The 26,818-nt window shown below is 55.6% G+C and overlaps 1 pseudogene; it reads right to left on the bottom strand.

Annotated features, from left to right (window-relative positions):
• Nucleotides 1–429: 429 nt before the first annotated feature.
• Nucleotides 430–26,243, bottom strand: LOC132243324 (zinc finger protein 850-like; annotated as a pseudogene).
• Between the last annotated feature and the right edge of the window lie 575 nt (nt 26,244–26,818).

The raw sequence follows: 26,818 nt of genomic DNA, 5'->3' as shown, positions 1-26,818 counted from the left end.
CCACCTTTGCTTCAGTTTTTTTCCTGCTGAAACTCCTAATCTATTCCCCATCTTTTCTTCTTGTTTTTTCCCTTTTTCTTCTTTGCTTCATACTTTCCACACACTTCCACAGCAGAGGCAGGAGCAGCACAGGCTGCATTTCCTTCCCTCCCATTACCCCATTTCACTGTGAAAAGGGACTCCTGGGCAGGGAATCCTTCAAAAGCCCCTAGCAAAGGGCCCTTGCTATACAGCACTACCTGGGAGCAACACTTTGGGCATGAACAACTCCTGCTACTGAGTGTTAGGAACAAGCTGTAGATTGTGGAGAATCCTCTGAAAGGGGAAGAACTTGGGAATCCGAGAGAGATCTGCCCTGGAAAAGGTTCTGGCACCTGGCCTGTTTCCACTTCGCAGCTCTGAGAAGAACATGAAGACCGACCACAGGGATCATATGTTCATTTCTGGGGCTTTATTAGCAAGAAAACCACTATAAAGAATGGGACGATGGGAAGGAGGGCAGGGGAGCCGCTGGCACCTGGCGGTGCAGAGTTGTGGAGAGAGGCTGCAAAGCAAACCCTGCTGAACTGGGCTCAGGGGGCGAAGCAGCAGCAACAGCAGCCTGCGTCACCCAGTGGACACGAGCAGGGCAGAGAAAGGGGTTATGTGGTGGTGAGGAAAGGTGAGGTCAGGGAAAAAAAAATCAGGGAATCCTTTGCCAGCCATTAATATGCCTATTCCTGCAACTCAGGATCCTAATGTAGCAGGTCCCTGGGATCAGCAGGGAGGACAAAGCTTGGAGGATGCACAAGACAGTCCCCAAGTGTCATCTGGAGCCAGTTGACTTGGCAGAGATCCCTACTGTGAGGACACTTCTACGCCAGAAGCACTGACCGCTTCCAGAGAACGATAGGCAGGGCTGGTGTTGGGGTGGGAGGGCTAACTGGGGTCACCGCCCCGGGACCTGCGCTTTGGGGGGCCCTGTGGAGCCAGGCGGAGTAGCTATGGTGACTCACTGCCACAGCCACTGTCAGCTTCATATCCAGCTGCTCAGCGCTCCTGCCCCTCAGCCAAATCTATCACCAGCTTCTTCCTGTCCGGTGGCAGGGCCCCACATAGTCTGATTTGCTCTGGGCCCCACCCCCTGCTTGGGTCATCCCTGATGATATAGCCTCCAAGGCTGATGCAAAGATCACCACCTCAGAGGTTGCTGTGTGTAAGGCAATTCTTCCAAGCCTTTCCTAGTCTCTCCTACCTGTCAAACTTTGCACCCCAACCTCCAGGTCCGTAGGGTTCTGCGGGGCACCTAGGGTGGCCATCATGGAGGACAGTCTGACTGGTTGTCCTGTCCTCTACTGGTACGAAACTGGATACCCTGATGTCCTCTATTTTTCTTTTGAAGAACACTTCCCAGGATGAAGCTGCTTGCCCGAATGCATCCACTGGTGGGTGCTGCGCACGTAGACATCCCTGAACCCTTCCTGCAGTGCTGGCAGCACTATGGATGCTCCTGTGTGTGGATGCACTGGTGCTTAGCCAGGAGGGAGGAGCAAGTGAAGCTTTGCCCACACTCTGAGCACCTATGTGGCTTGTCCCACATGTGGATGCGCTGGTGCCGGATCAGGTTGGAGGCTTGGGGAAAGCTCTTCCCACACTCAGGGCACCGATATGGCTTCTCCCCTGTGTGGATGCGCTGGTGCTGGGCCAGGTGGGAGGAAAGGGTGAAGGTCTTCCCACACTCAGGGCACTGATATGGCTTCTCCCTTGTGTGGATGCGCTGGTGTAGAATCAGGCTGGAGGAGTGGCCGAAGCTCTTCCCGCACTCAGGGCACTGATATGGCTTCTCCCCTGTGTGGATGCGCTGGTGCTGGGCCAGGTGGGAGGAAAGGGTGAAGCTCTTCCCACACTCAGGGCACTGATATGGCTTTTCCCCTGTGTGGATGCGCTGGTGACGGACCAGTTGGGAGGCTTCGGTAAAGCTCTTTCCACACTGAGGGCACTGATATGGCTTCTCCCCTGTGTGGATGCGCTGGTGCTTAATCAGGCTGGAGGAGTGGGCGAAGCTCTTCCCGCACTCAGGGCACTGATATGGCTTCTCCCCTGTGTGGATGCGCTGGTGCTGGGCCAGGTGGGAGGAAAGGGTGAAGCTCTTCCCACACTCTGGGCACTGATATGGCTTCTCCTGTGTGTGGATGCGCTGGTGCTGGGCCAGGTGGGAGGAAAGGGTGAAGCTCTTCCCACACTCTGGGCACTGATATGGCTTCTCCCCTGTGTGGATGCGCTGGTGCTTAATCAGGCTGGAGGAGTGGGTGAAGCTCTTCCCACACTCTGGGCACTGATATGGTTTCTCCCCTGTGTGAATGCGCTGGTGTTTAATCAGGCTGGAGGTGTGGGCGAAGCTCTTCCCACACTCAGGGCACTGATATGGCCTCTTCCCTGTGTGAATGTGCTGGTGCTGGGCCAGGTGGGAGGAAACGGTGAAGCTCTTCCCACACTCTTGGCACTGATATGGCTTCTCCCCTGTGTGGATGCGCTGGTGTTGAATGAGGCTGGAGGAGTGGGCGAAGCTCTTCCCACACTCAGAGCACTGATGTGGCTTCTCCCCTGTGTGGATACGCTGGTGCCGGGCCAGGTGGGAAGCTTGTGTGAAGGTCTTCCCACACTCAGGGCACTGATATGGCTTCTCCCCTGTGTGGATGCGCTGGTGCCGGACGAGGTCGGAGGAAAGGGCAAAGCTCTTCCCACACTCAGGGCACTGATATGGCTTCTCCCGTGTGTGGATGCGCTGTGGGTGGACTAGGCTGGAAGACTGGGTGGAGTGCTTCCCATGTGCAGAGCACCCGGGTGTCTTCTTCCCTGTGCAGATGAGCTGGTGACAGGACAGGTCTTGCCTGTTGGTGAAAATCCTCCTGCACTTCGTGCACTGGGTGGTCTTCCTCTCTGCATGGATGTGCTGGTGCTGCGATGGGCAACTGAAGGATTCCCTGCACTCAGAGGTTGGTTGGGCCATCTCCATGAGCTTGGTTGTGAGGTCCTGCTTCCCACTAAGGGTCGCCCTGTTGGTGGAGTTTAAATAAAGTCTCTCTTTCTGGTGAATCTTTCCCTTGGAGCTTTTCATCTCTCTCAGCTTCTTAAATTCTTCCCTGTAACCCTGGCTCTCACCACGCTTCACCTCCACTCCACTCTCACACATAACAGGAGTCTGTACCTTGTTGAACAACACATTCTCCATCGGGTTTTGGGACCTGCCTGGCCTCTTATGCACACGGTCCTCTTCAGGACTTGGGGGGTCCTTCCCTCCTGATGTACTTAGGGAAGTCTGTGGTGGTTCCAGATCTGCAGGTCCTTCCTCTGGATGTTGTTGCTCAGCTCTGCTCCGCATCAAGGTGGCTCCTAGGTGGGGGGGAAAAAAACTTGCAGATTTTGTGCCAGGGCCCAGCTAAGGGCATAAACTACTGTTCCCTGAGTTGTGCTGGGCCTCAGACAGTACCTGAATGACTACATGCACTAAGAGGCTGAGCATGAGATCAGAAACATCTGCTTAAAGGAAGAATGAGGCTCTCGAAGGGCTGCTCTATCCCACAGCACTGACGGGTGCCGGAGGAGATGCCGAGGACTCCACCTGACTGGGCCGATCTGCTCCAGTATCTAAAGTGCATTAGTGAGACTTTTCAGGGCTGATCTCCAGTGCTCACACTTGATGTCTGGCTATCCTGAGAGCAGCATCCAGGGACAAGTGTGAACAGCCTTACGGTGGAGATCAGGAAGTTGACAGTGGACGTGAATGTTTGGTGAACACGCCCTTACCTAGGACTAGATACTTCGGAGGCACAGAGAAGTGCTGTTTCTGCTTGTTAGACCAAGCCAAAATATTGAATCCCTCGTTCCTCAAAGAAATGGTGTGGGAGGGGAGGATTTAGAGCTGTGGCTCTCCCTTCTAGAGGGAGCAGGGCGTTGCTCACTACCTGCTTCCAGGGAAGGGGCTGATGCAGGCAATGAGCCCGTGGAGCTTTCCTCTGCTGACGAGTCCCAGGTGTCCTCCAGGTCACAGGAATCTGGAACGGGAGAAAGGCCTGGGCACCAACCTGCACATGGACTCCATGCTGAGACTGAGGGTTTGTGACACTCAGGGCCCCAAAAATGATACAGAGGGAGATTCTGGTGCAAACCATAAGGTACCCACTTTCCCCACCCAACACAAAAGCTTGTGAATCCTACCCACCCCATGGACCCATTTCACGCAAGCTGAGATCATGATTAAACCCTTCCTGGTTTCCAGGTTTACCTAAATAGAGAAAAATCCACGGGGAGCCCAGCCTGCCTCCTGTCCAACAAAAATGGCTACACAGAGCTTCAGCCAAACATGCTAATTTCCATGGGGGATCACACGTCCTATCATGCCCCGGTAGAGGGTGTTATGGCTACTCTGGGCGGGGGAATCAACTCATGCATTGCTGAGTGAAAATAGAAAATAAAGGTAATCTTATCCCAGGGGAACCAATGTGTCCCTAAAAATCAAGACAGTAAGCTTCATTGTCCAATAACAAGCTAATTAAAAGGAGAAAAAGGAAACAGTTACTTGTCTTCCCATCATTGATTTCAGTGAGTGGAAGTAACATCTGCCTGGACACATTATAGCAGAAGCAACTGCAGGTGAGCACCCTTGAATGGCAGCACAGGGTAAGGCTATGGTTTCCAGGTCACTCCCTGCCTCCGGCTGGGTTTTGAGCATTTATGAGAGCGGAGTCAGGTGGAAGGGACTGCAGCAACTCACCTGGCAAGAGGTCTTCAGACCTTGAGCTTTCCCCATGGTCCTCATCATCGGAAACACGGAGCTCCACTTCCCCTCGCTCAATGCAGCAGATTAAGTCAGGTGTGAGACCTTGATATCCTGTTCGGGGCAGTAGTTCAAGAGTGTTTGTGACCAAGTACGGGATGGAGAAGAATCAACTAGGATTTGGGGGTTGGAGGAAAAGTCTTGAATAGGCAATAGTTGCACAGCAGGATAAAGTCTATTGAAGCAATAAAGCCACAGAGATAGGAGTCAGGGCAGCAACAGGCAGCCCATTAGGAGGAGTGAGAGACAGCTGGGCCAGGGCTAGGAAGACACCTGCCCAGAAATGGGCAGATCCTGAGAGAGCTATGAGCCCGGGCCTGAGCTAGGGCAGGCACTATGGCTCTGCAAGCTGCAGGAGAAGGAGCTCCAGGACAGGGAGGCTACAGGGGACTGCCTGGCTGACAGGAGAGGCCTGAGTCTTGCAAACTAGATGCCTCCAGCCTACAGGGATGTAAGGCCTATTATGGGGGGCAGTGTGCTGGTTCAGCCAGGGAGTGGATTTTTATGTTCAGGCCCAGCGTAGGGACAATATTCTGTTGCAGCCAGAGGGCTTGTGTATTGTGTTGTGGTTTGCACTGGGTTTGGGACTAGTAAGGGGAAATTAGGATGGCCCAGTGTTGCCCAAGTGGTGCACAAGTGTTTTGGAGAAGCCTGCCTGGGGCTGGGACCCAAGAGACACAAGAGGTTCCTGCCAGGCAGAATAAGACTAGAGGAGACAGAGACTGGAGCACCGTGCTCATCAGGTGCAAAAGCACAACCCAAGTGGGGTGAGGACCAGGGCCAGGAGCCCGTAGCCCAGAGGCGGGCAACCACAGACTGAAAGAGGCAAGAACCAGGGTCAGAGACCTGCAGCCTGTAAGGGACAAAGGCTGGGGCCAGGGCCCCAGAGCGAGAGGCAAGTGGCAGAAGCCCAAGAGACTGAATTGACAGGGCTGAACCCAGGAGCCGGATCCAGCACGGTGGGCCTAGGCTGCAAGGGAGCAGCTAGAGGAAGAAGCAGAGTGTACGAAGTCCAACGCCCTGACAGGTGTATGTGGGGATCCGCTGGCTCCTTCTAGGGCCTGGGGGCAGCCTGCCTTCCAAACTGTACTAGGAACAGCAAGATGTGGCAGGTGACAGTGAAGGGCCAGCCCCTACAAGCAGAGCAGGGCAGGAGCTGAGTGACCATCAGGAGGCCTTACGGCTGCCCAGGAACACCCATCCACTTACAGATGGTCATAGGAGAAAAAAAGCACCAGTCACTCAGAGGTATTAAAAGGGTATGAAACAAAGGGTGCATCTACATGTGCACTTTACTGCAGTTGACTAATTAGCTCCACAGTAAAGCATGACTGTCTACATGTGCACTGGTATTATGGTGCAGTAAATTAACTCAGGCGTAAGATAGCACTGTTGGGGATAGTACTACTATCTTTGGGCAGGGTAAGTAACTGCGCTGAAATGCACATGCCAACAGGAACAGGGTCTAGCTGGGGCATGAGGGTGCTAAAGTGCAGGGGCTGCCTGCCGCCTAGCCAAATGGCTTCACATGTTCTTCAGACTCGCACCCCATCGCAGCCCCTCTACCACCAAATGCTGCCATGCACAGCCCAGGGCTGACGCCCTAGAGAAGGAGTTGAGAAAATGCTCAATCCATCTGTTGTAGCAGCAGAGGCTGATAAGATTTTCATTAACTTCTGCTGGATGTTAACCAAAGGAAGAGAAAAAGGATAGCACTGAACTGAGCATCCTAGAGTTGCTAGATGTGTTTGGATAGGATACACTAGGCAAGACAGGGAGGAAATCAGAATAATTATTCAAGGAATTATTGGAGAATCCCCTGGTCAGTGAATTTGTAGGCCCAATGAATTTGAAAAGGTAGGAAGATGCTGCGAAGTCAAGAGGATCATCTTACCAAGAGTCTACTGAATATGGAAGCACCAGGAGTTAAATGGATGAGGCGGACCCAAGTGATGGTGGCTGGATTAAATGAAGGAGGATACATACACAGAAAATGTGGGAGAGAAAACAGGAAAACAGTGACAAAATTCAAAGCTTGCAGTTCCAGAGAGAAGCAGTGAACAGAGCTTTACCCAGAGAAATTAGGGCTCTGTAATTCTTCAGCATCTGGTCCCGGTAAAGCTCCTTGTCCTCATCTCCCAGCAGCTCCCACTCCTTCCGCGTGAAATACACTGCCACATCCTCGAAGGCCTCCCGGAGCTGAAGTCACAAGCATTACACCATCAGCATCTTCTTTTTTGGCTGCCCCCACAGCCCTGATCTGTACTTACTCTGGGATACAAAGATTTGGGGCTTAGCTATGTTATTTAGGAGTGTCAAATTTCCAGGCATTCACCTGACATGTCATGTGGATACAGATTTGTGGACACAGGAGTTAACGCGTCTGCTTTAGCCCGGCTCATTGTGGGAGATGTTGAAGCTACTTTTGCTTGGCAGAAGGTAACACAGGTGCCTAGGCCCTGAAGTCTCCCTGGGGAAGCTGGTTTTGTGACTGGTATAAAGCAGGTATACGGGGACTGGGACTGGTATTCACTTGACTTTCTCAGCACGTTGTGTACACATGAGCTTCCTTCATCTTTACACAGAACTACTTCAGAAATGAGGACTCCCTCGAAATACTTACAAATGGCAATGCCATGGGCACACACATGTTCTCTACTATATGCGAATATGTCCATGAGTAACTCAAACTCTGTTTCCTCCCCAGCTGCCACTTATTCCCTTCATACATCAAGGTACATCAAGGGTATTTTATCATATGGACAGTTGGAATAGAAACCCACCCACTACTACAGCTAGCTTTGACCCTGAGCAAACCACTAGATCCATCATCCACAGCCAAACTCAACATTACAACATTATCTCCTTCAATGGCTCCCACCCACCAGGATGCACACCTGATGGATCTGGAGCAGGGATTGCTACAATTACAATAAACCCCCCAAAGTCTGGTCACTGCAAGCAGCAAAGCCAGACTCAGACCGTGCTCCACCCTGCTACAGTACCAACCAGAGGAGAAGAACACAGACTCCACTGCCTGTCTCCTACAGCCCCCAGCTTGAAAACCCTGGACACATCAGTAACGACTGCCACCCCCTCCTGGAAAAGGAGGGCTGTCCCAAAGTAGCCACGCTGGACAAACCTGTCCTGCTTTACAGGCAGCCCCCTAAACTCAAACAATGTCTTTCAAGCCACAGGCAACGTAACACCCATTCTCACCACCGCACTGGGCGATGCAATGGACCCAGATGGAGAAAGCTCTCTCTCCTCAATATACAGGACATCATCACTGAGCAAAATAATAGGGATTATAGCGTCTAAGGTTCATACGCCTCCGTCTCTTCCATTCTCAGTTAGGTTGGAGCGGGAACAGTGCTGGTAAAGGGAAACAAGTAAAGAACCTTTCTCTCTTCCCCATGTCCTTTCCCCTCTTTAGCACACAAAACTCTCTCTCTCTCTCTGTCCTGTGCATATCCTTTCACTGTCTCATGAAATGAGTTGGGCTCACAACATCCTATTCTATGCATCTCTGATTCAGTTAGTTTGTAAGGTGCAAATCCATCCTTTCTTCTAGCTCACTTCTGACTAACAGAGATTTGTAGTAGCCAGGTGTGCTGTTCAATCCAACTAAACTGCCTGCCCATGCAGCTGCTGCCACTGCCTGTGCTGGAGAAATCCTGCTGGCATCAGCTGAAGTCACCCTTTATGCTCCACAGTCTGAACCATGTTCAGGGGAACATGCTGGGGTGAGCAATGGAGACCAGTGCCCTGTGCTCCCTGGGGCTGGCTGGGTATTCCCAAGTACCCAGTGGGACTCTTCCTTGGTTCTTCCAGTCTTAAAAGCTTTCTTTCTCAGCACTCCTCAGAAGCACCCACGGATCCTGACCCAGCCTTCCAGCATCAGCACCCCTGCCTATCTGAACTTGGGAGCGAGCTCCAGCTAATGCCAGCTTGGTGCGGTTGCAGTCTCTGTCACCAGTGAAGCCTCCTCTTGTCACTGTTCAGGTTTCTCCGTTCACTACGTTTTACCCATGCAACCGACTTGGTCTGGTCTCTGCCTGAGCTGCAGTCCCAGTCCCGACTCAAGATGGTGTCTGCTTACCTCCTGCTTTGGAGGCCTGTCCTGCCCCTTGTGCAGGTGGCCTGGATCAGGTGTCAGGGAGCCGCCTTCCCCCAGTCTCCCTGGGGGAGTCCCCTGTAGTTCCAGGTTTCCAGGTCCATCAGCACAAAGCTCCTCCTCAGCTCTGCTCGGGGTCCCTGCACCTGCTGAGTGGGGAAGAGAATGCACAAGTTAGCCCGGGTGCTGCCAGCACGGGGAAAACCCTGCTGTTCACCTGTACCTGCCTGGGAATAAGGCAGCCAGGGGCCTAAAGGGAGGGGGAAGGCAAATACAAGGTCTGTCTGCTACAAAGGGTGTGAAAGGGTTCCAGAGCACCAGGAGAATGCAAAAACCCGGCCTCTTGGAGCACTGACCCCATCAAAATGTTCTGGCAAAGAGATTTTCCTCTGATGGATGATGCCTCCTGCTACTAGAAAAGGTGCAAACACGGCTCCTTACCTGGTCCTGGACAAGGGCCTGCTCTGGGGCACCAGCCTGAGAAGCCTTCATGAGCTGACCACTCCCAGGTCTCCTCTGGTTTCAGGCAATCTGCAGCAGGACACAGGCCTGGGGTAAGTGTACCAGCCAAACCTCACTGGGCAAATTCACATCCCCGACACCTGCACCAGCCCTGTTTTGGGCACAGAGGGTCACCGGGGCATGAAAAAGGGCTGAGCAGACCCCTGACTGTTAGGACACCCATTACACCATTGATGTGACCACTGCAGCACCACAGGGATCACCCAAGGTCAGGGATCTTTCTGCTGGGTGCTGCACACATGCAGTGAGAAAGCTCGGGGCCCTCAGCCTGGCGCTGCCCAGCCACGCAGGTCAGAGCCCTGTCCCACCCCAGCCACGTGGTCACAAATGCTGTGGCCTCTCATGGCCTCTCAGGGACAGAGATTTGAGCCTCTCGCCCCTAATGCAGGATAGTCACTCCAGCCCCCAGACCCAGGCCCTGCCCAGCATCCAGTGCTTTACCTGGGTTCTGCTGGGGCAGAAGCTCCTTCCTGGGGAGCCAAAGGGGCTCATCCTGAGGCTCGGCGGTTTCATCCTGTTTTGCCTCCCTCAGGTGCATGGCCACAGGAAAGGGCTGTGGCCGTGCCAGCCAGGATTTGAGATGTTTCCAAAATGCCCCAGTGGGCACCATCTTGTCTGAGGACATTTCCTCAACCTCGACATGCACGGGGACCTGGGGACAAGGCAAATGTGTTACAGTGACCAAGGACTGGGAGAGAGCCGGGGGAGGGAGCATCCCCAGACACATGGAGATGGGGACGGCGCCTGGAGCTTCTCCTCCTCCGCTCGCCCCGCACGAAACCCCTCAGCCAGGACCACCGCCTCGGCGCAGGGCTCCCGCTGCATGCCCGCTCCCAGCTCCGCATCTCCCGGGGCAGGATGGCCAGGAACTGCCCCAGCACCGCCAGCTTCAGGATGTGCTCCTTGCTGCGGCGCTGGGGCTCCAGCCAGCGCTGGCACAGCTCCCGCAGGCGGCTGCAACCCCCGCGGCCCCTCGCCCTCCTGGGAGCAGAAGCCAGGAAGCGCCAGCACCTTGCTCACCACCCCTGCCATGTGGGGGTGGGGGGGTATCTGTACCTTCCCTTCCAAACTGCAGGAGTTGGTGCCAGAAGTCTCTGTGCTGGGAGGTCGTGCCCGGTGCTCCTGCCCGATGGGGGGCCCTGGGCCGTGCTGGTGCTGGCCCCAGCTCAACAGCCACCGCCTTTCCCCGGGCAACCTCACGGCCGGGGGCTCTTGTGTCCCGCCCTGTGTGCGGGGAAGGGGAAAGAGCACGTCGTGCCCTGCGATGGGAGAGCCGGGACCAGCGCCTCCCTGCGGGTCCTGCCGCCTCCTCCCCGCGCCGCTGCCCCTGCCCCTGCCCCTGCCCCTGCCCCCGCCCCCGCCCCCGGCACGGCCTGCCCGTCCTGCCGCCGCCGCCCGCGGCTCGCAGCCCGCCTGGCCCTGAGCCCACGTGGCCGCAGCCCCTGCCCTGGCGCCCCCGAGCTCCCCGCCCCGGGACGCGCTCGGGCTCGGGCGGGGCCGGGACCGCAGCCCAGGGCCTCAGTCCCCGCTGCTCCGGAAGGGAAGGGAAGGCAAGGGAAGCGGCGCCCGCAGCTCCGCCCGCCGCGCCGGGCCGGGAGCGGGGAGCGGGGAGGCGGGGCCGGGCGGCGGGGCTGCGGGGTGCCGCCCCGCGGGGGGGCGGGGGCGGGTTGCCGTGCCCGGGGCGCGCCGCAGGCCGGTCCCGCCGGGGCTGCCTTTGTGTTGCGGTTTCCTGATGTACCTGCGTCCAGAGCGTCCCGTACCAGCTTGCCTTCTTCACGCGCCGGCCCACGCGTGGGAAGCCCGCGCGCCCCGTTACAACACGCGCTCCGCCCGCAGCCCGGGCTGCCAGCTCTCCGCGGCTCTTGGCGCCGCATCCCGGGCTCTGCCCCCCGGACGGCTCCTCCCTCCCCCCGGCGGCGCCCCGGAGAGGGCTGGCAGCGCTGGCCGGAGCCCAGGAGGGAGCCAGGCAGAGATCAGGCAGTGCGACCGGGCTGTGGGGCTGTCCCCGCCGTGTCCCAGGCTCTCTCCCCGCAGAGAAGCCCCCAGGCCTGGGAGGGCTCAGGGGGTGGACTGACTGCTCCTGCGCTGGCACCAGCGAGGGAGCCAGGCAGGGCTCCCCTCCAGCCCGACCGTGATTTGCAGATGCAGCAGGGTGTGCAGAGAGCCCCCGTCCCCCTCCAAGGGGAGCCTAGGGCGAGGGACAGCTCTTGCAGCCCCAACCAGCTGTGCAGGGATTAGTGACTCTTGCCCACCCCCAGTGCAACACTGAGGGGTGTATGCAGGGCTGTCCCCTCTCCCAGGGCATCTCCCCCAGGAGAAGGCAGGACTGGGAGGAGAGGCTGCCACTGGCAGCCAGGTAGTGGATCCGGCCCTGGTGCTGGGGCAAGTGGGGGAGGCAATCTCTGCCTTTCCGGGGCTAGAGCACAGTCCTGCCTCATACAAAGGCACATGGCTGGATGGGGGCAGAACTGCCAAAAACTTACCTCCCTGCAGGGAACCTGTACACAAGTTTCACTGTGCCTTAGTAGTTCTTCATGCACTAGCTGATTGAACACAGGTTAATTTTGTTGTTTGCACAATTAGTCATTTTAAAAGGGATCTGCAACCAGAAATGTTTGCTAGGTTAGGGCTGTAGAGCTCTTTTGGGGACCCAATTGCACAAAAACTGTAAGTTCTGTAAGCACCCAGTGTTTGAGAAGAGAGAGCAATGGGAGGCTGGATCTGGACTGTGGATACAGAGCTGGGGAAACATTAGTTACTGTTACATTTGCTGTTTTCTTCTTTGTAATAGTAGCAAAATAACATTTCTCTTCATTTAATAAACACTGGGACGTCCACACCTCCCCTTCAGTCCCTTCCTCAACCACCAGTTCATTTCTAAGCAGCTCTCTGGGGGACTGGGCCTCTGACTCCTCTTCTCCCAGGCCTATCTGCCCCAAGGCCTGGCCAGCTTCTCTCGAGAGCAGCCCCGCTGGCACCCCTCCTCCTAGGCCTTCCCCTTCCAAGGCCTGTGTGCAGCTTACCCCAGCTCAGGTGGTACCAGGAGCCCTGCTGCCAGGAGCGCCTCTCTCATGGGCACTTGGGACCAGATTGCCCTGACCAGTTCAGGCCCTGGGTTTATGTGGCTCGAGCCCATCCCCCTTCCAGCCAGGTGACTCCCTAATCAGCCCCCATCCCCACCTGTCAGCTGCTCCCTAGACAGCCTGTCCTCTTAGTGTGACAGGTGAGCACCAAACTGCCCTGTCACAATGAGAGCACTCTGAAAGCCTTGAGAAGAGGTGGACCTAGAGACCTTCACCATGGTCAGGCATTTATGGAAACAGAGCATCTGGGGTAGTGGCACCGGTACAGAACCATGGCTTGGAATTGAAAAGAAGGTGGAGGTGCAGCGATGGAGGATTTAACGGGTCGAATGTGAAGCAAAAGGGTCAGTGACTGAGATAACAAATGTATGGCCCCTGGCAGAAAGGGAAGTGCACCATGTGATACTCAGGAAGGTAGCAGCGAGATTCCTAGTATCCAAACCCATTGCATTGGTTGGAGATGTCAACTGCCTTCTACACTACAGGCACGAGAAAAGAAAGTTTGGGGAGGACTATACAAAACCTCCAGACTGTTGAAGCCAATTGTGGAGGAAAATGGTCTGCAAGAGGAGGGGAGGAGAGGCCCAGGGTAGGAAGTGATGTTCACAAAAGCCAATTCAACTGGAAAGTTGCACTCAGGAATTGAATTGCTCTTTTTCTCACAGCGCTGACGGTGAAGAACTTTTAGGTGGTGCCAAATTGCAACTTGTCCTGTAGGGCGTTAGAGACAAAGCAGACCTGGATGTTCACCAGGTGGAAGGGAAAGGGCCGTGGGAGCTGAATGTGGTGCTCATGGAGGTGGGGAAGGGCATAAGAGAACACGAGGGCCTGTATATAGTATGGAGAACACTGAGCACCCGGGGGGACCAGGCATGGAAACAGGTCAGTGCCTGGCAGGACCCAGGGTGGTCCAGTTCCGGGGGGGCGGACTACTGCAGTGCCCGGGGCCTGCCAGATGGGAGAGCATGGTGCTGGGCACTCACATCCCATGAGCAGCATGTGTCAGCAGATCTCCTACGAGGTTTGAGAGTGGGGATTGGGGAGGATGGAGCCCAAGACTTAGCCCATAAAGCAAACAACCACAAGCACTTCTAGTCATAAGAGTAAGACTAGGCTTGGGAAGCCCTGGGGCACCAGTCCTTTCATCAGAGATATATCACATCAAGCATAGTGGAGAAGTCAAAGGGAGAGGGCTTCTGAGAAAAGGGGACATCATGACCACCCCTGGGATAGGCAATTGCTACAACGTCCTTCATAGATCACACTTTTACAGGCAGATGATGTGTTTGCACGTGAGCCAAGAATACCCCTACTCCTGCCCACTTACACTTACAATACCCCTGACACGGACCAATGCAATGACCAAGATTAACCTTTGCCCACTGTTTTGTCTTCATCACAGTTTCCCCCTACTATTTTCCTCTTCTTGTCCCCCAGTGCTCTGGCTGTTGCAATCTCTGACCCATGGCCTGAACTTTCCAGTTGTGGGGCCTAAACATGAATGGTTCCCCCTCCTTCTGTCCCTCTAAATGTCTTCCTTTCCCCACATTTCACCCCTCTTTCACCTGTCAGGTGCTTGCCAATCCTTCACTTCTCAATTTCACTTTCAGCGAGCCCTCCTAGCCCTCCTCTCTTTCTTTGTCTGAGCCTGCCCCACCTCTCCCTGTTCTCGAGGGCACTAGTCTCAGGGTAGTCTGAGGGTATCCATTGTTTCTTTTCCTCCTCCACCTCCTCATCTTCCTCCAGCCACTGCCCAGAGGAACGTCTCAAAAATCTTTTGCTGGCTCTGCTTTGGGGTCTCCTTCACCACCTTTGCTTCAGTTTTTTTCCTGCTGAAACTCCTAATCTATTCCCCATCTTTTCTTCTTGTTTTTTCCCTTTTTCTTCTTTGCTTCATACTTTCCACACACTTCCACAGCAGAGGCAGGAGCAGCACAGGCTGCATTTCCTTCCCTCCCATTACCCCATTTCACCGTGAAAAGGGACTCCTGGGCAGGGAATCCTTCAAAAGCCCCTAGCAAAGGGCCCTTGGTATACGGCACTACCTGGGAGCAACACTTTGGGCATGAACAACTCCTGCTACTGAGTGTTAGGAACAAGCTGTAGATTGTGGAGAATCCTCTGAAAGGGGAAGAACTTGGGAATCCGAGAGAGATCTGCCCTGGAAAAGGTTCTGGCACTTGGCCTGTTTCCACTTCGCAGCTCTGAAAAAAACATGGAGACCAACCACAGGGATCATATGTTCATTTCTGTGGCTTTATTAGCAAGGAAACCACTATAAAGAATGGGACGATGGGAATGAGGGCAGGGGAGCCGCTGGCACCTGGCGGTGCAGAGTTCTGGACAGAGGCTGCAAAGCAAACCCTGCTGAACTGGGCTCAGGGGATGAAGCAGCGGCAACAGCAGCCTGCGTCACCCAGTGGACATGAGCAGGGCAGAGAAAGGGGTTATGTGGTGGTGAGGAAAGGTGAGGTCAGGGAAAAAAAAATCAGGGAATCCTTTGCCAGCCATTAATATGCCCATTCCTGCAACTCAGGATCCTCACGTAGCAGGTCCCTGGGATCAGCCGTAGGACAAAGCTTGGAGGACGCACAAGACAGTCCCTGAGTGTCATCTGGAGCCAGTTGACTTGGCAGAGATCCCTACTGTGAGGACACTTCTACGCCAGAAGCACTGACCGCTTCCAGAGAATGATAGGCAGGGCTGGTGTTGGGGTGGGAGGGCTAACTGGGGCCACCGCCCCAGGCCCTGCTCTTTGGGGGGCCCTGTGGAGCCAGGCAGAGTAGCTACGGTGACTCACTGCCACAGCCACTGTCGGCTTCATATCCAGCTGCTCAGCGCTCCTGCCCCTCAGCCAAATCTACCACCAGCTTATTCCTGTCCGGTGGCAGGGCCTCACATAGTCTGATTTGCTCTGGGCCCCACCCCCTGCTTGGGTCATCCCTGATGATATAGTCTCCAAGGCTGATGCAAAGATCACCACCTCAGAGGTTGCTGTGTGTAAGGCAGTTCTTCCAAGCCCTTCCTAGTCTCTCCTACCTGTCAAACTTTGCACCCCAACCTCCAGGTCCGTAGGGTTCTGCAGGGCACCTAGGGTGGCCATCATGGAGGACAGTCTGGTTGTCCTGTCCTCTACTGATACAAAAATGGACACCTTGATATCCTCTATTTTTCTCTTGAAGAACACTTCCCAGGATGAAGCTGCTTGCCCGAATGCATCCACTGGTGGGTGCTGCGCACGTAGACATCCCCAAACCCTTCCTGCAGTGCTGGCAGAACTATGGATGCTCCTGTGTGTAGATGCACTGGTGCTTAGCCAGGAGGGAGGAGGAAGTGAAGCTTTGCCCACACTCTGAGCACCTATGTGGCTTGTCCCTCATGTGGATGCGCTGGTGTTGGGCCAAGTGGGAGGAGCGAGCAAAGCCCTTCCCACACTCGGGACACTGATGTGGCTTCTCCCCTGTGTGGATGTGCTGGTGCCGGACCAGGTGGGAGGCTTGGGTAAAGCTCTTCCCACACTCAGAGCACTGATATGGCTTCTCCCCTGTGTGGATGCGCTGGTGGTGAATTAGGCTGGAGGAGTGGGAGAAGCTCTTCCCACACTCAGGGCACTGATGTGGCTTTCCCCCTGTGTGGTTGAGCTGGTGCAGGGCTAGGTAGGAGGAGCGGGTGAAGCTCTTCCCACACTCACGGCACTGATGTGGCTTATCCCCTTTGTGGATGCGCTGGTGCTGGTCCCGGTGGGATGCTTGGATGAAGCTCTTCCCACACTCGGGGCACTGATGTGGCTTTTCCCCTGTGTGGATGCGCTGGTGCCGGAGCAGATGGGAGGAAAGGGAGAAGCTCTTCCCACACTCTGTGCACTGATATGGCTTCTCCCCTGTGTGGATGCGCTGGTGCCGGACTAGGTAGGAGGAAAGGGAAAAGGTCTTCCCACACTCAGGGCACTGATGTGGCTTTCCCCCTGTGTGGTTGAGCTGGTGCAGGGCTAGGTAGGAGGAGCGAGTGAATCTCTTCCCACACTCGGGGCACTGATGTGGCTTGTCCCCTGTGTGGATGCGTTGGTGCTGGTCCCGGTGGGAGGTTTGGGTGAAGCCCTTCCCACACTCAGGGCACTGATGTGGCTTCTCCCCTGTGTGGATGCGCTGGTGCTGGCCCAGGTAGGAGGCTTGGGTGAAGCTCTTCCCACACTCTTGGCACTGATATGGCTTCTCCCCTGTGTGGATGCGCTGGTGGTGAATCAGGCTGGAGGAGTGGGCAAAGCTCTTCCCACACTCAGGGCACTGATATGGCTTCTCTCCCGTGTGGATGCGCTGGTGCCGGACCAGGTGGGAGGAAAGCGTGAAGCTCTTCCCACACTCAGGGCACTGATGTGGCTTTTCCCCTGTGTGGATGAGCTGGTGCAGGACTAGGTAGGAGGAGCGGGTAAAGCTCTTCCCACACCTTTGACACTGATGTGGCTTCTCCCCTGTGTGGATGTACTGGTGCTGGTCCAGGTGAGTGGAGTGGGTGAAACACTTCCCACACTCAAGGCATTGATGTGGCTTTTCCCCTGTGTGGATGCGCTGGTGCTGGACCAGGTGGGAGGCTTGGGTGAAGTTCTTCCCACACTCAGGGCACTGATGTGGCTTATCCCCTGTGTGGATGCGCTGGTGTCGGAGCAAATAGGAGGAAAAGGAGAAGCTCTTCCCACACTCTGAGCACTGATATGGCTTCTCCCCTGTGTGGATGCGCTGGGGGTGGACTAGGCTGGAAGACTGGGTGGAGTGCTTCCCATGTGCAGAGCACGCAGGTGTCTTCTTCCCTGTGCAGATGAGCTGGTGACAGGACAGGTCTCGCCTGTTGGTGAAAATCCTCCTGCACTTCGTGCACTGGGTGGTCTTCCTCTCTGCGTGGATGTGCTGGTGCTGCGATGGGCAACTGAAGGTTTCCCTGCACTCAGAGGTTGGTTGGGCCATCTCCATGAGCTTGGTTGTGAGGTCCTGCTTCCCACTAAGGGTCGCCCTGTTGGCGGAGTTTAAATGAAGTCTCTCTTTCTGATGAATCTTTCCCTTGGAGCTATTCATCTCTCTCAGCTTCTTAAATTCTTCCCTGTAACCCTGGCTCCTACCAGGCTTCACCTCCACTCCACTCTCACACATAACAGGAGTCTGTACCTTGTTGAACAAGACATTCTCCCTTGGGTTTTGGGACCTGCCTGGCCTCTTATGCAAACAGTCCTCTTCAGGACTTGGGGGGTCCCTCCCTCCTGATTTACTCGGGGAAGTCCGTGGTGGTTCCAGATCTGCAGGCCCTGCCTCTGGATGTTGTTGCTCAGCTCTGCTCAGCATCAAGGGAGCTCCTGGTTGTGGCATTAAAAAAAAAAAAAATGCAGATTTTGTGTCAGGGCACAACTAAGTGTATAAACTACTGTTCTGTAAAGGCATAAACTATTATTCCCTGAGTTGTGCTGGGCCTCAGATTAGGGCTAGAGCTTGGTGCCTGTAGTTACTTGAGAAAGTAAGCTCTTCTTTCTAGCACCCCAAGTGCTGGGGTTGGGGGACGGGACAGGCCATGTGCCATCCTAATGTTCTGCACCTTGGTGCATTTCAGAGCCAGTTTCTCAGGATTTGTGTCGCTGCTCTGAGCCCCATCACCTTGGACCCTTGTGGGAGAAGTGCATGGGGAACGTGCATTAAGACAGTACCTGAATGACTACATGCACTAAGAGGCTGAGCATGAGATCAGAAACATCTGCTTAAAGGAAGAATGAGGCTCTTGAAGGGCTGCTCTATCCCACAGCACTGAAGGGTGCCGGAAGAGATGCCGAGGACTCCACCTGACTGGGCCGATCTGCTCCAGTATCCAAAGTGCATTAGTGAGGCTTTTCAGGGCTGATCTCCAGTGCTCACACTCGATGTCTGGCTATCCTGAGAGCACCATCCAGGGACAAGTGTGAACAGCCTTACGGTGGAGATCAGGAAGTTGACAGTGGACATGAATGTTTGGTGAGCACGGCCTCACCTAGGACTAGATACTTCGGAGGCACAGAGAAGCGCTGTTTCTGCTTGTTAGAACAAGCCAATATATTGAATCCCTCATTCCTCCAAGAAATGGTGTGGGAGGGGAGGATTTAGAGCTGGGGCTCTCCCTTCTAGAAGGAGCGGGACTTTACTCCCTACCTGCTTCCAGGGAAGGGGCTGATGCAGGCAATGAGCCCGTGGAGCTTTCCTCTGCTGACGAGTCCCAGGTGTCCTCCAGGTCACAGGAATCTGCAATGGGAGAAAGGCCTGGGCACCAACCTGCACATGGACTCCATGCTGAGACTGAGGGTTTGTGACACTCAGGGCCCCAAAAATGACACAGAGGGATATTCTGGTGAAAACCATAAGGTACCCACTTTCCCCACCCAACATGAAAGCTTGTGAATCCCACCCAACCCCTGGAACCATTTCACGCAAGCCGAGATCTTGATTGAACCCTTCCTGGTTCCCAGGTTTACCTAAATAGACAAAAATCCAGGGGGAGCCCAGCCTGCCTCCTGTCCAACAAAAATGGCTACACAGAGCTTCAGCCAAACATGCTAATTTCTATGGGGGATCACACGTCCTATCATGCCCCGGTAGAGGGTGTTATGGCTACTCTGGGCCGGGGTATCAACTTTTGCATTGCTGAGTGAAAATAGAAAATAAAGATAATCTTATCCCAGGGGAACTAATCTGTCCCTAAAAATCAAGACAGTAAGCTTCATTGTCCAATAACAAGCTAATTAAAAGTAGAAAAAGGAAACAGTTGCTTGTCTTCCCATCATTGATTTCAGTGAGTGGAAGTAACATCTGCCTGGACACATTATAGCAGAAGCAACTGCAGGTGAGCACCCTTGAATGGCAGCACAGGGTAAGGCTATGGTTTCCAGGTCATTCCCTGCCTCCGGCTGGGTTTTGAGCATTTATGAGAGCGGAGTCAGGTGGAAGGGACTGCAGCAACTCACCTGGCAAGAGGTCTTCAGACCTTGAGCTTTCCCCATGGTCCTCATCATCGGAAACACGGAGCTCCACTTCCCCTCGCTCAATGCAGCAGATTAAGTCAGGTGTGAGACCTTGATATCCTGTTCAGGGCAGTAGTTTAAGAGTCTATTGAAGCAATAAAGCCATGGAGATAGGAGTCAGGACAGCAACAGGCAGCCCATTAGGAGTGAGAGACAGCTGGGCCAGGGCTAGGAAGACACCTTCCCAGAAATGGGCAGATCCTGAGAGAGCTACGAGCCCGGGCCTGAGCTAGGGCAGGCAGTTTGGCTCTGGAAGCTGCAGAAGGAGCTCCAGGACAGGGAGGCTACAGGGGACTGCCTGGCTGACAGGAGAGGCCTGAGTCTTGCAAACTAGATGCCTCCAGCCTACAGGGATGTAAGGCCTATTATGGGGGGCAGCATGCTGGTTCAGCCAGGGAGAGGATTTTTATGTTCAGGCCCAGCGTAGGGACAATATTCTGTTGCAGCCAGAGGGCTTGTGTATTGTGTTGTGGTTTGCACTGGGTTTGGGACTAGTAAGGGGAAATTAGGAGGGCCTACTGTTGCCCAATTGGTGCACAAGTGTTTTGGAGAACCCTGCCTGGGGCTGGGACCCAAGAGATACAAGAGGTTCCTGCCAGGCAGAATAAGACTAGAAGAGACAGAGACTGGAGCACCGTGCTCATCAGGTGGAAAAGCACAACGCAAGTGGGGTGAGGACCAGGGCCAGGGGCCTGTAGGCCAGAGGGGGGCAACTACAGACTGAAAGAGGTAAGAGTCAAGGTCAGAGACCTGCAGCCTGCAAGGGACAAATGCTGGGGCCAGGGCCCCAGAGCAAGAGGCAAGTGGCAGAAGCCCAAGAGATTGAATTGACAGGGCTGAACCCAGGAGCTGGATCCAGCACGATGGGCCTAGGCTGCAAGGGAGCAGCTAGAGGAAGAAGCAGAGTGAACGAAGTCCAACGCCCTGACAGGTGTATGTGGGGATCCACTGGCTCCTTCTAGGGCCTGGGGGCAGCCTCCCTTCCAAACTGTACTAGGAACAGCAAGATGTGGCAGGTGACAGTGAAGGGCCAGCCCCTACAAGCAGAGCAGGGCAGGAGCTGAGTTACCATCAGGAGGCCTTACGGCTGCCCAGGAACACCCATCCACTTACAGATGGTCGTAGGAGAAAAAAAGCACCAGTCACTCAGAGGTATTAAAAGGGTATGAAACAAAGGGTGCATCTACATGTGCACTTTACTGCAGTCGACTAATTAGCTCCACAGTAAAGCGTGTGCACTGGTATTATGGTGCAGTAAATTAACTCAGGCGGAAGATAGCACTGTTGGGGATAGTACTACTATCTTTGGGCAGGGTAAGTAATGGCACTGAAATGCACATGCCAACAGGAACAGGGTCTAGCTGGGGCATGAGGGTGCTAAAGTGCAGGGGCTGCCTGCCGCCTAGCCAAATGGCTTCACAAGTTCTTCAGACTCGCACCCCATCACAGCCCCTCTGCCACCAAATGCTGCCATGCACAGCCCAGGGCTGACGCCCTAGAGAAGGAGTTGAGAAAATGCTCAATCCATCTGTTGTAGCAGCAGAGGCTGATAAGATTTTCATAAACTTCTGCTGGATGTTAACCAAAGGAGGAGAAAAAGGATAGCACTGAACTGAGCATCCTAGAGTTGCTAGATGTGTTTGGATAGGATACACTAGGCAAGAGAGGGAAGAAATCAGAATAATTATTCAAGGAATTATTGGAGAATCCCCTGGTCAGTGAATTTGTAGGCCCAATGAATTTGAAAAGATAGGAAGATGCTGCGAAGTCAAGAGGATCATCTTACCAAGAGTCTACTGAATATGGAAGCACCAGGAGTTAAATGGATGAGGCGGACCCAAGTGATGGTGGCTGGATTAAATGAAGGAGGATACATACACAGAAAATGTGGGAGAGAAAACAGGAAAACAGCGACAAAATTCAAAGCTTGCAGTTCCAGAGAGAAGCAGTGAACAGAGCTTTACCCAGGGAAACTAGGGCTCGGTAATTCTTCAGCATCTGGTCCCGGTAAAGCTCCTTGTCCTCATCTCCCAGCAGCTCCCACTCCTTCCGCGTGAAATACACTGCCACGTCCTCGAAGGCCTCCCGGAGCTGAAGTCACAAGCATTACACTATCAGCATCTTTTGTGGCTGCCTCCAGCCCCCACAGCCCTGATCTGTACTTACTCTGGGATACAAAAATTTGGGGCTTAGCTATGTTATTTAGGGGTGCCAAATTTCCAGGCATTCACCTGACATGTCATGTGGATACAGATTTGTGGACACAGGAGTTAACGCGTCTGCTTTAGCCCGGCTCATTGTGGGAGATGTTGAAGCTACTTTTGCTTGGCAGAAGGTAACACAGGTGCCTAGGCCCTGAAGTCTCCCTGGGGAAGCTGGTTTTGTGACTGGTATAAAGCCAGTATAAGGGGACTGGGACTGGTATTCACTTGACTTTCTTAGCATGTTGTGTACACGTGGGCTTCCTTCATCTTTACACACAGCTACTTTAGAAATGGGGACTCCCACTACATACTTACAAATGGCAATGCCATGGGCACACAGATGTTCCCTACTATTTTCCAATATGTCCACGACAAACTCAAACTCTGTTTCCTCCCCAGCTGCCACTTATTCCCTTCATACATCAAGGTACATCAAGGGTATTTTATCATATGGACAGGTGGAATAGAAACCCACCCACTACTACAGCTAGCTTTGACCCTGAGCAAACCACTAGATCCATCATCCACAGCCAAACTCAACATTACAACATTATCTCCTTCTATGGCTCCCACCCACCAGGATGCACACCTGATGGATCTGGAGCAGGGATTGCTACAATTACAATAAACCCCCCAAAGTCTGGTCACTGCAAGCAGCAAAGCCAGACTCAGACCGTGCTCCACCCTGCTACAGTACCAACCAGAGGAGAAGAACACAGACTCCACTGCCTGTCTCCTACAGCCCCCAGCTTGAAAACCCTGGACACATCAGTAACGACTGCCACCCCCTCCTGGAAAAGGAGGGCTGTCCCAAAGTAGCCACGCTGGACAAACCTGTCCTGCTTTACAGGCAGCCCCCTAAACTCAAACAATGCGTTTCAAGCCACAGGCAACCTAACACCCATTCTCACCACTGCACAGGGCGATGCAATGGACCCAGATGGAGAAAGCACTCTCTCCTCAATATACAGGACATCATCACTGAGCAAAATAACATGGATTATAGCATCTAAGGTTCATACGCCTCCGTCTCTTCCATTCTCAGTTAGGTTCTTTACTTGTTTCCCTTTACCAGCACTGTTCCCGCTCCAACCTTTCTCCCTTCCCTATGTCCTTTCCCCCCTTTAGCATACAAAACACTCTCTCTATCTCAGTCTGTCCTGTGCATATCCTCTCACTGTCTCATGAAATGAGTTGGGCTCACAACATCCTATTCTATGCATCTCTGATTCAGTTAGTTTGTAAGGTGCAAATCCATCCTTTCTTCTAGCTCACTTCTGACTAACAGAGATGTCTAGCAGCCAGGTGTGCTGCTCACTCCTACTAAACTGCCTGCCCATGCAGCTGCTGCCACTGCCTGTGCTGCAGAAATCCTGCTGGAGTCACCCTCTATGCTCCACAGTCTGAACCGTGTTCAGGGGAACATGCTGGGGTGAGCAATGGAGACCAGTGCCCTGTGCTCCCTGGGGCTGGCTGGGTATCCCCAAGTACCCAGTGGGACTCTTACTTGGTTCTTCCAGTCTTAAAAGCTTTCTTTCTCAGCACTCCTCAGAAGCACCCACGGATCCTGACCCAGCCTTCCAGAATCAGCACCCCTGCCTATCTGAACTTGGGAGCGAGCTCCAGCTAATGCCAGCTTGGTGCGGTTGCAGTCTCTGTCACCAGTGAAGCCTCCTCTTGTCACTGTTCAGGTTTCTCCATTCACTACATTTTACCCATGCAACCGACTCGGTCTGGTCTCTGCCTGAGCTGCAGTCCCAGTCCCGACTCAAGCTGGTGTCTGCTTACATCCTGCTTTGGAGGCCTGTCCTGCCCCTTGTGCAGGTGGCCTGGATCAGGTGTCAGGGAGCCGCCTTCCCCCAGTCTCCCTGGGGGAGTCCCCTGTAGTTCCAGGTTTCCAGGCCCATCAGCACAAAGCTCCTCCTCAGCTCTGCTCGGGGTCCCTGCACCTGCTGAGTGGGGAAGAGAATGCACAAGTTAGCCCGGGTGCTGCCAGCACGGGGAAAACCCTGCTGTTCACCTGTACCTGCCTGGGAATAAGGCAGCCAGGGGCCTAAAGGGAGGGGGAAGGCAAATACAAGGTCTGTCTGCTCCAAGGTGTGTGAAAGACTTCCAGGGGCACTGGGAGAATGCAAAAACCTGAACTCTTGGAGCACTGACCCCATCAAAATGTTCTGGCAAAGAGATTTTCCTCTGATGGATGATGCCTCCTGCTACTAGAAAAGGTGCAAACACGGCTCCTTACCTGCTCCTGGACAAGGGCCTGCTCTGGGGCACCAGCCTGAGGAACCTTCATGAGCTGACCACTCCCAGGTCTCCTCTGGTTTCAGGGGAACTGCAGCAAGACACAGGCCTGGGGTAAGTGTACCAGCCAAACCTCACTGGGCAAACTCATGTCCCCGACACCTGCACCAGCCCTGTTTTGGGCACAGAGGGTCACCGGGGCATGAAAAAGGGCTGAGCAGACCCCTGACTGTTAGGACACCCATTACACCATTGATGTGACCACTGCAGCACCACAGGGATCACCCAAGGTCAAGGGTCTTTCTGCTGGGTGCTGCACACATGCAGTGAGAAAGCTCGGGGCCCTCAGCCTGGTGCTGCCCAGCCACGCAGGTCAGAGCCCTGTCCCACCCCAGCCACGTGGTCACAAATGCTGTGGCCTCTCACGGCCTCTCAGGGACAGAGATTTGAGCCTCTCGCCCCTAATGCAGGACAGTCACTCCGGCCCCCAGACCCAGGCCCTGCCCAGCATCCAGTGCTTTACCTGGGTCCTGCTGGGGCAGAAGCTCCTTCCTGGGGACCCAAAGGGGCTCGTCCTGAGGCTCTGCGGTTTCATCCTGTCCTGCCTCCTTCAAGGGCTGTGGCCATGCCAGGCAGGATTTGAGATGTTCCCACAATGCCCCAGTGGGCACCATCTTGTCTGAGGACATTTCCTCAACCTCGACATGCACGGGGACCTGGGGACAAGGCAAATGTGTTACAGTGACCAAGGACTGGGAGAGAGCCGGGGGAGGGAGCATCCCCAGACACATGGAGATGGGGACGGCGCCTGGAGCTTCTCCTCCTCCGCTCGCCCCGCACGAAACCCCTCAGCCAGGACCACCGCCTCGGCGCAGGGCTCCCGCTGCATGCCCACTCCCAGCTCCGCATCTCCCGGGGCAGGATGGCCAGGAACTGCCCCAGCACCGCCAGCTTCAGGATGTGCTCCTTGCTGCGGCGCTCGGGCTCCAGCCAGCGCTGGCACAGCTCCCGCAGGCGGCTGCAACCCCCGCGGCCCCTCGCCCTCCTGGGAGCAGAAGCCAGGAAGCGCCAGCACCTTGCTCACCACCCCTGCCATGTGGGGGTGGGGGGGTATCTGTACCTTCCCTTCCAAACTGCAGGAGTTGGTGCCAGAAGTCTCTGTGCTGGGAGGTCGTGCCCGGTGCTCCTGCCCGATGGGGGGCCCTGGGCCGTGCTGGTGCTGGCCCCAGCTCAACAGCCACCGCCTTTCCCCGGGCAACCTCACGGCCGGGGGCTCTTGTGTCCCGCCCTGTGTGCGGGGAAGGGGAAAGAGCACGTCGTGCCCTGCGATGGGAGAGCCGGGACCAGCGCCTCCCTGCGGGTCCTGCCGCCTCCTCCCCGCGCCGCTGCCCCTGCCCCTGCCCCTGCCCCCGCCCCCGCCCCCGGCACGGCCTGCCCGTCCTGCCGCCGCCGCCCGCGGCTCGCAGCCCGCCTGGCCCTGAGCCCACGTGGCCGCAGCCCCTGCCCTGGCGCCCCCGAGCTCCCCGCCCCAGGACGCGCTCGGGCTCGGGCGGGGCCGGGACCGCAGCCCAGGGCCTCAGTCCCCGCTGCTCCGGAAGGGAAGGGAAGGCAAGGGAAGCGGCGCCCGCAGCTCCGCCCGCCGCGCCGGGCCGGGAGCGGGGAGCGGGGAGGCGGGGCCGGGCGGCGGGGCTGCGGGGTGCCGCCCCGCGGGGGGGCGGGGGCGGGTTGCCGTGCCCGGGGCGCGCCGCAGGCCGGTCCCGCCGGGGCTGCCTTTGTGTTGCGGTTTCCTGATGTACCTGCGTCCAGAGCGTCCCGTACCAGCTTGCCTTCTTCACGCGCCGGCCCACGCGTGGGAAGCCGGCGCGCCCCGTTACAACACGCGCTCCGCCCGCAGCCCGGGCTGCCAGCTCTCCGCGGCTCTTGGCGCCGCATCCCGGGCTCTGCCCCCCGGACGGCTCCTCCCTCCCCCCGGCGGCGCCCCGGAGAGGGCTGGCAGCGCTGGCCGGAGCCCAGGAGGGAGCCAGGCAGAGATCAGGCAGTGCGACCGGGCTGTGGGGCTGTCCCCGCCGTGTCCCAGGCTCTCTCCCCGCAGAGAAGCCCCCAGGCCTGGGAGGGCTCAGGGGGTGGACTGACTGCTCCTGCGCTGGCACCAGCGAGGGAGCCAGGCAGGGCTCCCCTCCAGCCCGACCGTGATTTGCAGATGCAGCAGGGTGTGCAGAGAGCCCCCGTCCCCCTCCAAGGGGAGCCTAGGGCGAGGGACAGCTCTTGCAGCCCCAACCAGCTGTGCAGGGATTAGTGACTCTTGCCCACCCCCAGTGCAACACTGAGGGGTGTATGCAGGGCTGTCCCCTCTCCCAGGGCATCTCCCCCAGGAGAAGGCAGGACTGGGAGGAGAGGCTGCCACTGGCAGCCGGGTAGTGGATCCGGCCCTGGTGCTGGGGCAGGCAGGGGAGGCAATCTCTGCCTTTCCGGGGCTAGAGCACAGTCCTGCCTCATACAAAGGCACATGGCTGGATGGGGGCAGAACTGCCAAAAACTTACCTCCCTGCAGGGAACCTGTACACAAGTTTCACTGTGCCTTAGTGGTTCTTCATCCACTAGCTGATTGAACACAGGTTAATTTTTTTTGTTTCCACAATTAGTCATTTTAAAAGGGATCTGCAGCCAGAAAGGTTTGCTAGGTTAGGGCTGTAGAGCTCTTTTGGGGACCCAATTGCACAAAAACTGTAACTTCTGTAAGCACCCAGTGTTTGAGAAGAGAGAGCAATGGGAGGCCAGATCTGGACTGTGGATACAGAGCTGGGG

The sequence above is a fragment of the Alligator mississippiensis genome, chromosome 15 (assembly GCF_030867095.1).
Source record: "Alligator mississippiensis isolate rAllMis1 chromosome 15, rAllMis1, whole genome shotgun sequence".
Classification (NCBI taxonomy): domain Eukaryota; kingdom Metazoa; phylum Chordata; order Crocodylia; family Alligatoridae; genus Alligator; species Alligator mississippiensis.
Note: the sequence above shows the minus strand (reverse complement) of the source record. Positions and strands in the feature narration are given on the sequence as shown.